At 41.5% G+C, this 16,159-nt stretch overlaps 1 pseudogene; it reads left to right on the forward strand.

Moving 5' to 3' along the window:
• The first annotated feature begins 14,211 nt into the window (after nucleotides 1–14,211).
• On the forward strand, nucleotides 14,212–15,295 carry LOC100349651 (NEDD4 family-interacting protein 2-like; annotated as a pseudogene).
• Nucleotides 15,296–16,159: the final 864 nt, after the last annotated feature.

Genomic DNA, 16,159 nt, shown 5'->3' on the forward strand with positions numbered 1-16,159 from the left:
AGAAAGAAAATGTGTCATATAAAATAATATTTCATTGTGTGTGTTTTGAAAAATGCATCTATGAAAAAACTATATATGAATTTCCAAAAATTTTTGCACCTTAATAAATTTGTCTTTTTTTTTTTGAAAGTCAGAGTTATAGATGGGGGTGGGTAGAGAGAGAGAGAAAGAGGGAGGGAGGGAGAGAGAGAGAGACAGAGAGAGAGGTATCTTCCATCTGATGGTTCACTCCCTAGATGGCCCCAACAGCTGGGACTGGGCCAGGCCAAAGCCAGCAGCCAGGAGGTTTATCCAAGTCTCCCAAGCGCTTGAATCATCCTCCACTGCTTTTCCTGGTCTATTATCAGGGAGCTGGATTGGAGTGGAACAGCTGGAACACAAATTGTACCCACATAGGATGCTAACATTGCAGGTGGTGGCTTTACCAGCTATGTCATAATGCCTGCTCCATAAACTTGTCTTTTAATTCTGTTTTTCATACACCTATTGGAGTATGTGTATATAAATATATATATATAGTATGTTTGTGTATGTGTATATATGTATGTAGATGCATATAATGAAATATTATTTTACATTTTTTTAAAAAATTTGCCATTTGCCACAATATGGGTGAACCTGGAGGACTTTATGCTATTTGAAATAAGCCAGGTGGAGAAAGACAAATATTACATGGTCACACTTACACGTGGAATCTCAAAACCTCAAACCCCTAGAAGCAGAGGGTAGAATGCTGGTTGCCAGGGCCTGAAGGGGAGGGGGATGGTGAGACATTTATTACAGGGTGCAAAGTTCCAATTATTCAGGATGAATGAATTTAGGAGATCTAATATATCATCATCATCATCACCATCACCATAGCATGATGATTTTAGTTGATAATATTATGTTGTATACATGAAACTTGCTGAGTCTATATCTTAAATGGTACTACTACCCACATACAAAAAGGTAATTATGTGAGATGATGGAAATGTTAATTAACTTGATTGTGGTAATATTATCACAGTGTTTACATAGGGAAATACTCCAAGAAGTTCTTGGAATATAGAATTAAAAAATAATTTTGCTGCAAAACTGTTTTGAAATCCATGCAGTTTTTTCATAATACATATTTTCTGCAAAATTTCTGAAGACCTTTTGAATTACAAAACATCACATTGTACACAATAAATACATGTAACATTTATTTGTCACTTATACGCTAATAAGACTGGAGAAAAATAAGTTCAGACATAATAAGTTCTTTGCTTATATTTCTTGGCTACAACAAAGAACATACCATGAGAACATGTCTTCAAATTTCTTTTACCTCTGGACAAATTTCAACACACTTTTTTACAGACCAGACCAACATCTTTCTCCTTAGGGCCTCTTCTTTAAAGATCCTAAACTTGTCTCAGCCTGCATACCGTCCCCCACCATCCTATTATCCTTTGCTTGTTTATGTTGATTTTGTAACATCTACACCCTAAAGATTTAGTCTATGAAGGCCAGACCCTTCTGGGAGGATGAGAGGAGAGGAAGAAACTAAACTCCTGAAGTGCAATCCTCAGCTGTTCATCTGTTAATACTCTTGTGCCAATTACTGTTATTAATGGGAAGTGTTCTATGTGCCTGGTGTGATGAGAAAATTAAAAACTTCATCTAAGCTTCACAATGATCCTTGGTATAGATGCTCTTGACATTCCTATTTTTTTCAGGAGAGAAGACTGAGCTTGCCAAGGGTAGGGTATATAGCTCAGAACCTATACCTGACAGATTGATTCAAGGGCGTTTGCTCCTAGACAGTATGTGCATGGCCAAACTTTATCTCTTGTTATTGGGATCACAGAAGAGTAGCAAGACCCCCCACTTTAAGTGTACTGTAATGAAACATGTCCTGCTCTAAGGTTGTGGAATGCTCGCAAATGTGCTCTCCCACTTTGAAAATCACACTGATGTGGATGGGCTTTCTGGAGATCTTTCGACAAGTGAATCCAACATGAAGATGAATGCATACGAATTCAGGTTATTTGGAATCCTTACACGAAAGTGAGTAGAACACACAATGAGAAGGGGCTACTCCTCTTCCAGTTGGAAAGGACTGTTATTGGCTGAGTTCAGCTGCTATTGCCAGAAAGACATCAACCCTTTTTAACGCTCAGACTGTTTTTTTATGACTGCCAGAAGGATATCAGATGAGCTGTCTGCTATAAATCAATAATAATTTGCTTTAGATTAATGAGGAACTAAAACTGTTTCTAATAAATCTCCAAATGCTTAGCATAGTTTGGAAACCAATCATTTTATGAGAAGTAGATTTTCTTTTCTCTGGAAGAGCTAGGAGTTGAGGGAGGAAGAAAAAGCAGCCAAAGTGCGGAATCACAGAGCAATGTGGAAACAGTGAATGAGAGCCTGCGCGTTGCAGCGCTGGCGAGAGAGCAGCAGCTGGCCGTGATGGGGCTGTGCCCTCCGTGCAGTGTCCTCAGACAAGTCCATTGGCTACTTACTGGCTGGTCAGTCTTCTGGAACTGGGACGTGGTGAATGGAGCTGACTTCCAGTCCAGGTCCTGGTTTCTGGCAATGCTCAGGATTGATTGGATAACTGGAGCGTGTCTTGGAATGTGACTGGAGGGATCCCACTTTCTGTCTAGTCTTTTTTTGGTATTTAGAATGCATCATGGGAAAAGAAAAATGTAGACTCAATTCATCCATTACTTTGACATAGTTAGAAGTCTATTTTTTTCCTGAGGATTTTCTTATGAAATTGGAAAGGGAAAAGAAATCTAGCAGAGAGGTAAAAAGAGAGAATTATTATCTTTTCCCTAAATGTATTGGAGTGATTCTGTTATGCCAAAATTTTAAGAGTAATCTAGTGGTTAACAAACTGATATAGTTGGTATTTGAGAGACAAAGAAAAGGAAATGCTTATCTGTAGAACCCTCCTCATCTCCACCAGCAATCTCCGGCTTATTTGGAGGAAGAAATGAAAAAAGTACAGTACAGTACAGTACAGTACAACAGTATTTACCAAGCTGGGGTTTCCTGTTTTTTTCTCAAGCTGCAGCAAATGGAAGAATTTTAGTTTCTGAGTATTCTAATGCCTGGAAAACATTTTTCATAATCTTTTATTCTGCAATAAATAAAATGTGGGTGTGTTCTTGCATTGGTCACTTTCTGAAATGGCGTGATTTGCTGAGCAGAGAGGGCTGAATCTCACTGATGTGACTCTGTAGAGAACCGGCTAGGCGTCTGTGGCAAAGATGTGCTCATATTTTTGCTCTCACTTCATCCTTGGGACACAGCTGGACTCTATTTCCTTCACAGCTGCATGTGGACATGTGCCTGAGCTCTGTCCAGTGGAGCAGGAGCAAAAATGATAGGTGCTACTTTAGCACTGGTTCATACAAACTCACATGTGCCATCTCTTCCCTTTTCCCATGTTCTGCTTAAAGGGTGAGGGCCCCTAGGGCTGAGGGGAGGGTGGAGCCACAATTTAGAAGGTGCTGAAGCCTGTAAAGGAGCACATAGAAGCTGCCTCCTCAGAAATATCCATTACTGGCAAGTGACAGCCATGAGAACTAAAACATGCAGGTGTTAAGTCACTGGGATTTAGAGTTTGCTTTTTTACAACAGATAGCCTTACTTACTTGACTGATGGCCTTGTGTGGTGATGATGATAGTGTACTCTAGGTTAGGTGATCCTGGATTCTGCCTGTTAGTATATGCATGATCTGGGACAGATGAGTAGCCTTCCTATCTGGCCTCCATTTTTTTTTTTTTCTTTTTAACCAACAATCAAAGCCTTTAAGGTAGATTAGTGGTTTTGGGTTGAGAGAAACTTTAACAAATGTAAGCAAAAGGAATTTATCATCAGGGTATTCAAAGGGCTCACATTAGCAATAATGAACTTGGAGAACCAGGCCAAGAGAGAACAAGAATCAAGGAAGATCTGGGATTCCAGGCATCAGTGAACTACTTGGCAATCTGGTCATGGTACCAAGCATCACTTATACCAGAGGAATACATTGTAGTGACCTGTTGCACTTCATGGTGACCACGGTTCTAATAATGAAGATTACAAAATTGCTAAAAGAATCCACAGTTACTAATAATGAAGATTACAAAATTGCTAACAGAATAGATCTGTTTTTTTTTTTTTTTGATTTTGTTTTTATTTATTTGAAAGGCAGAGTTACAGAGAGAAGTAGAGACAGAAAGAGAGAGAGAGAGGTCTTCCATCCCCAAATGGCCACATCGACTGGGGCTGGGCCAGGCCAAAGCCAGGAGCCAGAAGTTTTTTCTGGGTCTCCCATGTGGGTTCAGGGACCCAAAAACTTTGGCCATCCTCTGCCACTTTCCCAGGCACATTGGCAGGGAACTGGAACAGAAGTGGAGCAGCCAGGACTTGAACCAGGGCCCATATGGGATGCCAGCTCTGCACGCCAGGGTTTTAATCCACTGTGCCACAGCGCTAGCCCCAAGAATAGATCTTTAACGTCTTCATCACAAAATAAATGATAAGCTAATGAGGTGATTGATACGTTAACTACTGTGATTGAATCTTTCTATAATATACAGCAATCAACACATTACACTATATGCCATAAATGTACACAATTATTATTTGCTAATCAAAGACAAATTAATTAGAAAAAATTGTCATAACTTTCCTTCAATTTGCCACAGGTTTTTTTTTTTCCATTCTTCTCTCCAAGTTAGATTTTGCTGTGTTATAAACAAAAACAGAAAACAAAAAACCCTGAAACTTTACAGTTTAATACAACAACATTTGTGCAGCTCCTAGTTTTGTAGGTTGACAATTTGGGCTGAGCTCAGCTGAACTTTTCAGCAGATCTGGGCTAGGCCTAGATCTCAGCTAGAGTGACTCCTTCATAACCCACTGTGTGATTTGGGGGATAGTATATTTGAGATTGTTCAACTGGAATTGCTTTCTTCCCTTCCTTCCCTCCTTCCTTGCTTTCTTCCTTCTTCCTGCCTTTCTTCTTTATTTCTTTTTACTTTTTTTTTAAAGATTTATTTACTTATTTATTTGAAAGGCAGAGTTACAGAGAGAGGGAGAAAAAGAGATCTTCCATCCACAGGTTCACTCAAAATGGCCGCAATAAACATGGCTGGGCCAGGCTGAAGCCAGAAGCCAGGAGCTTCATCAAGGTCTCCCACATGGGTGCAGGTGCCCAAGCACTTGGGCCATCCTCTGCTGCTTTCCCAGGCACATTAGCAGAGAGCTGGATTGGAAGTGGAGCAACCAGGAATCAAACTTGGCTGGTGCTACAAGTGGAAGCTTAACCTACTGCACCACAACACTAGCGCTTGGAATTGCTCCTTTCTGTTCCACTCTCCCATCAGGTGGATAAAAGTTTGTTCACATGACAATTGGATAGTAAACCAAAAAGGCTGATGATTTGTTTAGTGTCTTTGAGGTCCATGTTAAGAGCTTTCACAGGCCGGCGCCGCGGCTCACTAGGCTAATCCTCCACTTGCGGCGCCGACACACCGGGTTCTAGTCCCGGTCGGGGCGCTGGATTCTGTCCCGGTTGCCCCTCTTCCAGGACTGCTCTCTGCTGTGGCCAGGGAGTGCAGTGGAGGATGGCCCAAGTACTTTTCCCTGCACCCCATGGGAGACCAGGAGAAGCACCTGGCTCCTGCCTTCGGATCATTGCGGTGCGCTGGCAGCAGCATTGGAGGGTGAACCAATGGCAAAGGAAGACCTTTCTCTCTCTCTCTCTCTCACTGTCCACTCTGCCTGTCAAACAAACAAACAAACAAACAAAAAAAGCTTTCACAAGGTCATTTTGCCACAATCTGTTGGCTGAAGTCACCAGACTAGCTCAGATTCAAGAAGTGGGGAACTTACTGTACCTCCTGATGAGAGAAGTTGCAAAATCCATATTGCAAAGCAGCTGGACATGGGAGGTATGGGCTGAGAAGAATTGTGGCCCTGTTTGCAGTCTGCCAAACCTTGATTTGATTATATAAACTTTCCTTAGATAAAAGAGGGTCAACTGCATACTCCTTCTAAGAGTAAACATAATGTGGAAGAAGTTGGTTCCCAAAAGAAAGAAGGGAATGGAAGAAAGATCAGCTGAGCAAAACAGACCTGGTTCTGAAACCCAGCACCCTTATCTAAATGTGCGACAATGGCAAAACACAGAAACTCTCAAAGATTTGTTTCTCATCTGTAAAATGGCTTTAGTAATACTTATTAAGTTGTTGCAAGAATTAGAGATTATGAAAGGAAGGCACAGGTGCATGCTTATGTACAGTAGCCACCCAGTAACCTCTCTGGTTTTCACCTTGAGTTGTCACAGTGGAAAGAAGAAGAAATGTATGTGTGGGACAGTCTTTCCTTTTGGTTCTTTGGAAAATAACATGGGAGGACATTGTAGACTAAATTTCATACTACTTTTGCTTTACTGTGGCATTTAGAAACATTAGTCATCAAGATCTGATTCTTAACGGGGTCTTCAGCTGATGAGTAATGGGATAGTAATACTGTATTTGTCAGCTTCATCCGTGCTTATTGGTTGAGTGGTGGAGGTATCAATCCGATTGGCTGATGTCCATGCTATACCTATTGTTAAATATTGTGAATATCCCATTGACTATGTGTAAGGAGTATCCCACAACCTTAACAGAGCTCTCTTCTGGAAAATACTGTGGTTTTACAGAGCCTAAGGTGCCATGTTTTTCTTCGAAAGTGTTTGACAAATGTGTGCTGAGTGAATGGATAGGTAAATGGGTGATTTGGTGTAATCTCTTCATTTCCCAGTGACAGCTATAAAAAGAAGTGTCTTAATTAAATGCAGACAATGATCTACTCTGGAAGCTGCTGGAAGACATATTTTAGGGAGAGAATTGCAGATGTAAACTATAATGAAATTGAATGTTTGCTTTATTTCTTTTCCATGAACCTGTTTATCTTTTCAGTTTGAACTAGCTCTTGAAATAAATAATACTGGGGTTTGCTGGCTAGAGTGTAAACCTGGATTTCATTAATTTGGCCTAAAACTAGCTGTTTTGAACCTCAGGGATTATTTGCAGAGTATAGTTCCGTGGCTCACTAGGCTAATCCTCTGCCTGCATCGCTGGCACCCCGGGTTCTAGTCCTGGTTGGGGCGCTGAGTTCTGTCCCGGTTGCTCCTCTTCTAGTCCAGCTCTCTGCTGTGGCCCAGGAAGGCAGTGGAAGATGACCCAAGTGCTAGGACCCTGCACCTGCATGGGAGACCAGGAGGAAGCACTTGGCTCCTGGCTTTGGATTGGCGCAGTGCCGGCCGTGGCGGCCATTTGGGGGGTGAACGAATGGAAAAGGAAGACCTTTCTCTCTGTCTCTCTCTCTCACTGTCTAACTCTGCCTATCAAAATAAAATAAAATAACTAAAATAAAATAAAATAAAGTTTTAATGACTATGTCTGTACTGACTTTGCCCATCTTAGAATTCCAAACTGAGAATAGAATGCATGTAGGTATTTAGATGGTATGACCAAGATGCTGTGCGCAGGACCACCATTCCCTGTTCCTGGCCCTGCCATCACACCCTGCACCCTCAAGCTTTTTGCGTGTCAAAAGTACATTCCTTTCCCTGCCTTGCTTTTCTAGACTAGAAGGCTCTGGTGAATTTTGGCCTATGTGTGTTGTGTCCTCTGTCCGCTACTCAGAATTAAGAGTATAACTGGCTCTGGATGAGTCCCATCTGAGGCCAAAGCACTCAAGGTTTCATCAGGTGTGTTGCATTCAGTCTGCTCATTTGGAGTATCTGAATGATGGACACACTGCTTGTTCTTCATGCGGAAAGCTCCAAGGAATTTATGACTACAGGACCATAAAAGTAGGGTGAGTATATGAACTGTATGTGGAAGATCACCGGGACATTCTGGTTTTTCCATCTGTTACTCTGTCACCTATCCAGGTGAGCAGTTACCCCTTATCTGTACCATAAGTGAAGAATTAGGATCAATATTTTTATTAGAGTGATCTGGGGTAGATGGACTACCACCACATTGTACTGTCACTTCCCCCGTGGTCTCACTTGATCGTGAGTGAGATGCATGTGGAGTAAGCAGAGCTCTCACTTCAAGTAGTCAAATCTGCAAAAGAACAGAGTTGACTCATTTTTCTTTTTGCTTCTCTTTCCAGAAGTATCAAGATCAGCATCTCTCTTTCAAGGACAGCATACAGGGTGCATTCAAGTTCTGTGGGGGTAATTTCTTCTAGATGCGGGGTTGGAAAGCTCAAGGAAGGCTGTGTCCCTGCCTGATATTCTGGATGCTGTGGCCCCCAAGGGGCACCCTGAAAATGCTTCAAAGAGAGATTAAAGTGGTTCCATTAATGGTTTTTTGATTTTTTTTCTTAACTATAAGTTCATGGAAATTAAGTAAAGATTTTGCACTAAAGAATGAACTTTTTTTTGAAATGACTTTTCTAGATTTGATTGCATGTTTTCCAAAATCAGTTGGGATTCTTTAAGCCAAAGTATTCAACAACTTGATTATCAATAGCATTTCAGTAATTAAACTTTTTTAGATATCTGAAGCAATTGACAATAAAGCTGGCAGACAGAAAGATATTCAGTTGCAGGTATTTAGCCTAATGGTTCATATGTCAGCATCATATATTTGGAGCCCCTGGGTTTATTCCTGGCTCCAGCTCTTTGGTCCAGCTTTCTGCTAATGCAGATCCTGTGAAGCAGTGGTGATGGTTCAGGTAGCTGAGTTTCTTCGACACACATGGGAGACCTGGATCGCATCCTTGGCTTCTGGCTTTGGCTCGAGTCCCATGATTAATGGCATTTGAGTATTCATGTAGCAGGTGGGAATATGCACATTCTCTCTCTCTCTTTGCCTCTCAAATAAATTAGAAATAAAAAGTAAGGCATTCACATTTATTTAAAAACACTATACATGCTAAATTATGGTTACTCAAATGATGTGCAAGATCTGTGTTCAAAACTCTATAATTGTGCTGTGGCAAAACTCAACTTGTGGTAAGAATCTATTGATAGATTTTTAGCTGGTTAAAGTAATATTCTTTAGACTGCAATTAAAAAAAGATTGAGAAAGTCCATGATGCTATAGAATCTAAGTTTGGTGAGACATTCAAAAGTATCATAGGTGAAATTACATGGCTTTTTTTTAGAACTTTGCTTGTAAAAATATTTGCCTAAGAAAAGTACTCTGAATAGACAAGAAGTTAATATCTATGAAAATATTTGGACTGAAATACCTACATATTTCAATAAAAATAATAGCATCAATAATGGCCTTTTTATCAACTGAATTATGTAATTATCTCCACCAAATTCACATACATAGCTCTGGAATGTAACTGTATTTGGAAATAGGGCTTTTAGGAGGTAAGTAAATTTATGTGAGGTAATAAGCATGGGGTCCTGATTCAATAGGATTAATATCCTTTATTTAAAATAATTTTTGAGTTTTTTAAATTTGATAAGGGGGGAATAAGAGAGAAGTGGGAGAGAGGTAAAGAGAGAGTGCACTTCAACTCACTGATTTGCTCAGATGCCTGCGAAAGCAGTCACTGGGGCCTGACCAAAGTCAGGAACCAGAAACTCAGTCTAGGTCTTCTATGTGGGTAGCAGAGATCCAAGAAGTTGAACCATCAACTGCAACCTCCCAGGATATGCATTAGCAGGAAGCTGTAACAGGAAGAGAGCCAATACTCCAACCTAGGCACTTCAATATGGGATATAGGCATCCCAAGCGGTGTCTTAACTATTGACTCAACACCCACCAGAGTATCAGTACGGTGATGAGACACTACGGTGCTCTTGCTTGCTCCCCACATCCTACCTCATGTGAAGATCCTGTGAGGAGGTTGACAAGCCAGGAAGAAAGCCCTTAGCAAATCTGAATCTTCTGGCACCTCAATCTTGGACTACCTAACCTCCAGAACTGTGAGAAATACATTTTCTTGTGTAAGTGACCAAATCTGTAGTATTTAGTTACAGCAGTTCAAGCAGATTGATATAGCCTTATACTAGCAGAATTTACTGAGTTTGGCAAGCACGACAGGGAATGCAAACAGATTTTCTCTTTAGAACAGTAAATTTCGCATACTTCAATCATGCAATTTTGAAAAAGATCTCATTTTGTGCAAGTAGGGAAAATAGTAAGATAATGCTCAGAAACACCAATAATTGAGTATAAGAGATACTCATTACATTTTATAAATATACACCAAAAATTATTTGATGTTATTTTTAATGCTTAGATCATAAAATATGTTAGCATGTTAAATATGTGAATATATTCTATGTTCTTTAAATATTTTTTGAAAATAGGTTTTAAAATATTTATTTATATGACTAGTAGAGTGACAGAAAAAGGGAGGGAGAGACAGAGAGAGAAGGGGTCTTGCATCCACTGCTTTACTCCCCAAATGACCACAACAGCCAGGACTGGGACAGGGTGAAACCAGGAGCCCAGAGCTCCATCTGGGTCTCCTACAGGGGTAGCGGGGGCCCAAGACTTGGGTCATTTTCTGCAGATATCTCAAACACATTAGCAGAGAGCTGAATCAGAAGCAGAGTAGACAGGGCTCAAACCAGTATTGGAATATGGGATGTTGACATAACAAGTGATGGCTTAACTCGCTGTGCTATAATGTTGGTCCCTGAAAATAGTTTAGACCAGAATTATTTTATAATTCTACTAATGTATTAAAATCATAATGTTAATTTAAAATTTTTTACCAATACATTACTTAAAATTCTATTTGTTTTTAGCATTTTTTTTTTTCACTCTCAAATTTGGCCTAGACTGGCCAGGAAATTTTATCATCACCACTTGCTGGGATGAAATATTTAGTCTTGGTAAGGTGTTTTTATTGAAGTTTGTAGTTGTTGTCCCTTAATTAATTTAAATTAGGTTAACAGATTTGAAGTGAGCTCTTCCTGCCTACCCAGGGCAGAAATAGTGCTACATAATACTCTAATTTCTGGGCATTCAGGAAGACTACAACTCCCAGCATTTCCTGAGGTCGGTGGCCTCGTACAACTGAATTCTAGCCAGTAGAATATATGGTGAGAAATGTATTTTACATTAGGCGTGTGTCCTAAAATATTTTGAATGATCATTCAATAGTGTGTTTTATTTCTTACTGAGTGGATTAGAATAATCCAGCTGAGTACTTGGAAGCCCTAATAGACAGTGGAGCCAATTGGCAGGGGGATCCGAGTTCCTGAATGGCCGGAGGCAGGGTCTCCCAGAGGATTCACATTGAGTTGTAATGTGAGCAGTAAATAACCATATTTTGTATTAAGCCACGATGATATGGGGGCTGTTTTGTATAACTGCAAAGATTGCCTACTTTAATTAGTGTAGTATCCAACTCTCTCCAAGGGAAATTTATCTCTGGCTCTGTCTCTGCTTTATCGTTCCTCTTGTCAACTCCGTGACTTGCTAACACTTTGTTTTGAAACATTTCCAGGTAATAAAGAATGTGTTTACCATTAAAGCAACTGATTATGAAAATAGCTTGCCTTCTTAAGGTTTATGGATTAACAGATAAAAATTTATTCTCTGGGCCAATTTGCATTATGTCCTTACAATAAAAATTAATACACAAGTCAAATTAAAAATACCTACCATAGACTTTATATAGATAAGTAAGGTATATATTGATATGAAAAGTACATATTTAAGCTTAATCCTAATCATAGCCCTTTGAGGTAGATACTTTATTAGTCCCAATTTGCACATGGGGGCATTAGAGTTCAAAGATAACTTGCTGAAGGTCACATATGTGGAAATGGTACAGCAGAGGTTTACATGCACATGTATTGGACTCCAAAGCCTGGGCTCTTGATCACCATATGAGCCATGGGAGAGACATTCATTGTCAGCTGTGTGCCTCTTAAATCTCACCATGATTCATGATAATGATGAGGAGGAGGATGGTGATTAACATTTTGTCCACTCACTACTTGTCGGATTCTGTGTCCTAGGCTTTATGTGCCATAGCTTATTAAGCCTTCATAACCATCATAGATGACAGATGTTATTACTGTTTGTTATGTGTACACGTCATGTATCTAGTAGCTACAGTAAGCACTCAATAAGTATAAATCATCTCTAGCTTACAAAATAGCAAACTACAGTTTAGAGAAACTAATAAATTGGCTGTGGGAACATTCCCCCCCCCCCCCAAAAATGCCATTGCCACCTGGAATCTTTCTGCTTTGGTTTGCCTGAGTTGCAAGGCTTTTCCCCAAAGGAAGAAAATGAGAAGAGGGGAGAGTAGAGTGGAGCCTGTGACCCTCTAAATTTAAGCAACCCCCAAGTTAGAGAGGGATAAGACGATTTATATTTGCGGAGCTGACATGAAGAACAACTTTTATCTCCTCTCTCGCCCCTAACATACATGAAGGGTCTTCAAAAAGTTCATGGAAAGTGCAAACTCTATACATATGGATTTCAAAAATTTTTTTGCACCAAAATAAACTTATGTTTTAATTCCCCTTTCTATAAATCCTTTGAAGCCCCCTGGAACACACTCGACCTTTTTTTATTACTTTATTGCTTTGGGTAATTAACAGAGCCCAATTCCGCTGAAATCCAAGGGGCCAGTCTGGATTGATGAGATGGAATACTTTTAAGTCTTCACCATAGTAAGAGCCAGAGAAGAAAAAAGCAACAGACACAAGCATTGAGAAACTGAAGCTACATAGTCCGGCTTTGCCTTCTCTACCACCAAAAAAAGATGGAAAAAAAAGAAAAAGAAGCAGATAAACAAAACCCGAGACACCAGGTAGGAGGAGACGCTAGGGCAGCTCTAGCTTTCAGCAAAGCCAGCTGTGTTCCACTTCCTTTTGAATGTCCAGGAAAGCTCACAGAAGTAAAAACAAGGCGGTGAGTCTGTGGCAGCAGCCGCGTGGAAACGCTATGTTAAACAATCAGCCTGCCGGTCAATTGTGAAGGGCGTTAATGTGTGAGACCCCGATAAAGAGATTTGCACGAATGGCCACAAAGCATTTCATCTTTAAATCTGGGTTCAAGTTTGTTCTGCACAACAGTATAAATATAACTAAGGTGGGGTGGAGAAGGAGATTTGGAAACCAGCCGATTTTAGGGGCGCCAACACAAACACTCCAACAAATGCCGCATTTCGCACTGCCTTTGTGCTCGGGACTAGTCGTTGGCATGAACTCATGAAAACAGAAAAGACCATGAAGTATAGTGGTCGAGATACTGCGTGCCTTGGTGGTAATACAGTATACTGTTTATCTGAAAACAACCCCTGTCCATGGACGAGGGAATCGCCTTATTTGAAGGTGCCAGTCTTGTTTTATTGTGTTTCATGATAGTCATAAAGGTCTAGAAAAGTGTGCAATATTTCTGGAAGGCATTAATTTCTTTCCAGTGGCTATCTCTTCTATAGGGAAGGCAGAAGGGTGACAGTCTCTAACCTTGAAGGCTTTTTAAATTTGATGTTTACTATAAAGGAATATATTGTAGCTTCTTTAGTAAATTCATACTGCATAAAAGGATGTTTTCTAATAGAATAAGCAGGCTATATAAAATTAAATAAAGCTGAACCTAGTGCCTGAAAATAGTTGGCAGAATTCCCTGGAAAGCCACATTTGAACATTTTTAGTATATATTATGAGGGAGAAAAAGAATAATTATCTTCTACTGAGGTTCCCAAGTGAGAAAAATGTATTTGTACAGCCCTTTCAAAGAAAACCATCTGTATTGCCAAACTGTTGTGTTTGGTATGTGTCCTTTCTGCTGTGGCTTGTGGCTTGCTTCTCATAGACAAGGCAGGCATGGCCCAGACGTTACTCTGCTATTTCATGAGACTACTACCTTGAACAAGGTGTTTTTGCCAAGGGCCTTGGAATACTTGGCTGAGACATCTCCAGAACAAATACTATTGTATTGAACCCTATGGGTGTGACACCATGGATGGTTTGGGCACAAAACCTAGCTTGAGCGATGATCTCTCTTCCTTATTTCTAACCTGGGCTGTTGAGTTGCAATGTGTTGCGTCTTGTTTCTCGACTTTGTCTAGTAAGCGTCACCTTTCACTCAACACATGTCATTTCTGTATGTCCAAAGCATTGCATTTCTAAAGTCACCTTCTGCATGAGTTTGGGTTGCCTCAAACACAGATCCTCTGAGAAGAATTCATGTGTAGGAGTGTGGCGGGGACCTGCCAGCTCAGAAGCCAGATCCTGAGCTGAGCGGATGTCTCATCAGCAGCTGACAATTGGCGGCTCCAAGGTGCATCACAATGAAGAAGATGATTCAGAACCACCTGCTATAGAACAGCCGTCCACTTCAAACCCAACAGCACAGACCGTGCAGACAGCTCCTCCAGCAGCAGCACCTAAAACTGACTCTTCTCCACCTTATAGTAGTGGAAGTCCTACAACTTCAGATACAGAAGTTTATGGTGAGTTTTACCCTGTGCCACCTCCTACCGTGTTGCTACCTCTCTTCCTACATATGACGAAGATGAGAAGGCTTAAGCTGTTATAATGGCAGCTGCAGCAGCAGAAACATCTCAGAGAATTCAGGAGGAAGAGTGTCCATCAAGAGATGACTTCAGTGCCACAAACCAGTGTGGCCTGGGTAATGATGGCATTTCATGCTCATGCTGGCCTTTTTCATGGCATTGACTTTCTTTCTTTTTTTTTTTAATTTTTTATTTATTTTTTTTGGCAGGCAGAGTGGACAGTGAGAGAGAGACAGAGAGAAAGGTCTTCCTTTGCCGTTGGTTCACCCTCCAATGGCCGCCACAGCCAGCGCGCTGCGGCCGGTGCACCGCGCTGATCCGAAGGCAGGAGCCAGGTACTTATCCTGGTCTCCCATGGGGTGCAGGGAAAAGTACTTGGGCCATCCTCCACTGCACTCCTGGGCCACAGCAGAGAGCTGGCCTGAAAGAGGGGCAACCGGGACAGAATCCGGCGCCCTGACCGGGACTAGAACCCGGTGTGCCGGCGCCGCAAGGTGGAGGATTAGCCTAGTGAGCCACGGCACCAGCCCATGGCATTGACTTTCAACTGACTTGGAATTTGTTTACTCTTCTGTATCACTAACGCTACAGCTGGGAGGTATGATGCTATCTGTGGATTTGGCCTTTCATTGATCAAATGGATCCTTATTGTCAGGTTTTCTGATTATTGTACTGGCTATTTCAATGGACAGTATTGGCTTTGGTGGATAATCCTTGTACTTGGCCTGCTTCTTCAGAGGAGCTGTTAATTATCTAAAGCTCAGAAACATGTCTGAAAATATGGCAGCCATGGCCGGTGCCACGGCTCACTAGGCTAATCCTCCGCTTGCGGCGCTGGCACACCAGGTTCTAGTCCTGGTCGGGGCGCCGGATTCTGTCCCGGTTGCCCCTCTCCCAGGCCAGCTCTCTGCTGTGGCCAGGGAGTGCAGTGGAGGATGGCCCAGGTGCTTGGGCCCTGCACCCCATGGGATACCAGGAAAAGCACCTGGCTCCTGGCTCCTGCCATCGGATCAGCGCGGTGGGCCGGCCGTGGCGGCCATTGGAGGGTGAACCAACGGCAAAGGAAGACCTTTCTCTCTGTCTCTCTCTCTCACTGTCCACTCTGCCTGCTAACACTAACCGATAGAATAAATAAAGGGGAGAGTGATCCAACATGGGAAGTGAGATACTCAGCAGACTCATAGAATGGTGGATGTCCTAAATAGCACTCTGGCCTCAGAATCAGCCCTAAAGGCACTCGGATCTGGCTGAAAAGCCCATGAGAGTATTTCAGGCATGGAAAGCCAAGACACTCTGGCAAAAAGATCTCTGTGAGTGAGATCCCAGTGGAAAGAACAGGTCTTCAAAGAAGGAGGTACCTTTCTCTGAAGGGAGGAGAGAACCTCCACTTTGACTATGACCTTGTCTAAACAAGATAAGAGTCGGAGAACTCAAGGGGCTTCCATAGCCTTGGAAACTCATGACTGGTGCATAGGGAGATTACTGATGCCATAAACAGGAGTGTCAATTTGTAAAGTCAACAACAGGAGTCACTGTGCACTTACTCCTCATGTAGGATCTCTGTCCTTAATGTGCTGTACATTGAGGCTTAATGCTATAATGAGTACTCAAACAGTATATTTCACTTTGTGTTTCTATGGGGGTGCAAACGGTTGAAATCTTTACTTAATGTATACT

Source organism: Oryctolagus cuniculus, chromosome 11 (assembly GCF_964237555.1).
Source record: "Oryctolagus cuniculus chromosome 11, mOryCun1.1, whole genome shotgun sequence".
Classification (NCBI taxonomy): domain Eukaryota; kingdom Metazoa; phylum Chordata; class Mammalia; order Lagomorpha; family Leporidae; genus Oryctolagus; species Oryctolagus cuniculus.